The following is a 1,773-nucleotide window of genomic DNA, read 5'->3' as shown; positions in this document are numbered from 1 at the left end:
GGGACAAAAACGTAAGAAAAAGTTAAAAACATTGCTAAAAAGCATCAACTAAAGTGTTTATTTTCAGGAAGACAACACAAGGGTTATGGCAGTTGAATACATTTGTTTAGGTTAAAATTAGTTTACACCCCCAAGGGCTAAGAGTGAGACAGCAGAAATAAATAAAAAAACAACACAAACCCAGAAAACAAACAAGATCGTACATTACCAACATGAAGAAATGGAGAAAAACAACATGCAGAATTAATGAAAGCCATAAAACAATATAGCCCCAGTAGAGGGAACACGATTGGGAATGATCCAGTGATGGGGAGCAACAGCCACTGAATAGAAATAGTAATTGCCTCGGGACACTTTACAATATTAATCTTCTAATAATCTGACTATACAATGGCCAATCTCTTGACAATTACAGCATGGCGTGTGAATCATTATTATAAGATGAAACCAATTTTAGCACGCATTTAGATTGAGTTCTTGAGAAAACTACCACAGTGGAGCTCATTTTTCAGTTAGGGATTCATGTCAGTGGATCAGATGCTGCTGCCTGCAGGTCTGGTGTAGGTCAGCTGTGCAGAGGAGCAGTCACAAGGCTGGTGGGAATTGAGAGTTTTGCTTAAGGGTACTTCAGTAGTGTGACGAGACTGAAGTGTCGTCTCCCTGTTGACTCGAACATCACAGCTGAGCCCCTCCGTTATGCATCTTTCCATCCTGCTAAAACAGATTTAAATCCTCAAATCTGTGTTAAAGGATGCAACTAATACTTCTATGTAGCACTGCCAGTGAGTAAGAAAGTGAGCCAGAAGCAGTACCACTGGGTGTGTGTGTGGTGGGGTGTGTTGTGTGTGTGTGTGTGTGTGTGTGTGTGTGTGTGTGGAAAGAGAGTAACATGGTCAACCTTATGTGTACAAGTAAGTAGGGGTGTGACGAGACGCTTACTCCACGAGACGAGACACATCACGAGATGGGTTCACGAGAACGAGACGAGACGAGATTTTTAAAAACAATTTAAGAAATCCTCGATGAAATATATGAATGGAAAAAGTTTTTTTATTCAACTGAAAAATCACAAAATGCAAAACAATTAGGTGCATTTTGAAATCAACTATTAATGATGAATGTTATTTAACTTTTTTTGCAAAGGACGTGCAAACACTGCAAAATGTTTTGTATAAACTCTACCAACTGGCTCTGCCCTGTACAATTTCACACGAGAAATCTAACTCCTCCACAAACGCACATAAAAAATAAACAGTATAAAAAAATGAATGTGTAAATAACAGAAAAATAACATTTTAAATGCAAACAGTAAGTGATCAATAACCAAAGTACTGCGTCTCTCAAAACTGTGAAACAAACAACAAAAACACAAAATGTTGCCACACAAAGATTTAAAAGTGGCAGGGGAATCTTCAATTTAATTTCACGCTCCATCACGCTGACATCACATCGCCTCACGAGACAACTTTTCACCTCGACGAGAAATCTCGTCATGTTTTAATCTCGCGAGATCTCGTAAAACGAGATCTCGTCACACCCTTACAAGTAAGCCAACTGAGTTAAAGAGAGGGCATGAAGGGGCCACATCCATAAAGGAGTAAAATGGAGAGGCATATACAATGAATACAATGTGGCTCTGTCTGTGTGTGTGTGCGTGCATGCGTGTGTGTGCGTGCTTTTGCCTGTTCAAGAGTGATATGTGAAAGCCTGTGCGTAAATGGCCATATGGGAAACATAAACAACACAACGTGTGTGTGTGTGTGTGTGTGTGTG

At 39.7% G+C, this 1,773-nt stretch overlaps 1 long non-coding RNA gene across 1 annotated transcript in view; it reads right to left on the bottom strand.

The window, feature by feature from the left end:
* The window catches only part of LOC116705024 (uncharacterized), a 7,342-nt gene that overhangs the window by 1,668 nt on the left and 3,901 nt on the right, over positions 1–1,773 (bottom strand). Inside the window, exon 2 of the long non-coding RNA XR_004335825.1 lies at positions 1,464–1,473. This is a non-coding gene — a long non-coding RNA (uncharacterized LOC116705024). The remainder of the gene's footprint in view (positions 1–1,463; positions 1,474–1,773) is intronic.

The sequence above is a fragment of the Etheostoma spectabile genome, chromosome 17 (genome assembly GCF_008692095.1).
Source record: "Etheostoma spectabile isolate EspeVRDwgs_2016 chromosome 17, UIUC_Espe_1.0, whole genome shotgun sequence".
Taxonomy (NCBI): domain Eukaryota; kingdom Metazoa; phylum Chordata; class Actinopteri; order Perciformes; family Percidae; genus Etheostoma; species Etheostoma spectabile.
This window is presented reverse-complemented; position numbering and strand designations above follow the sequence as displayed.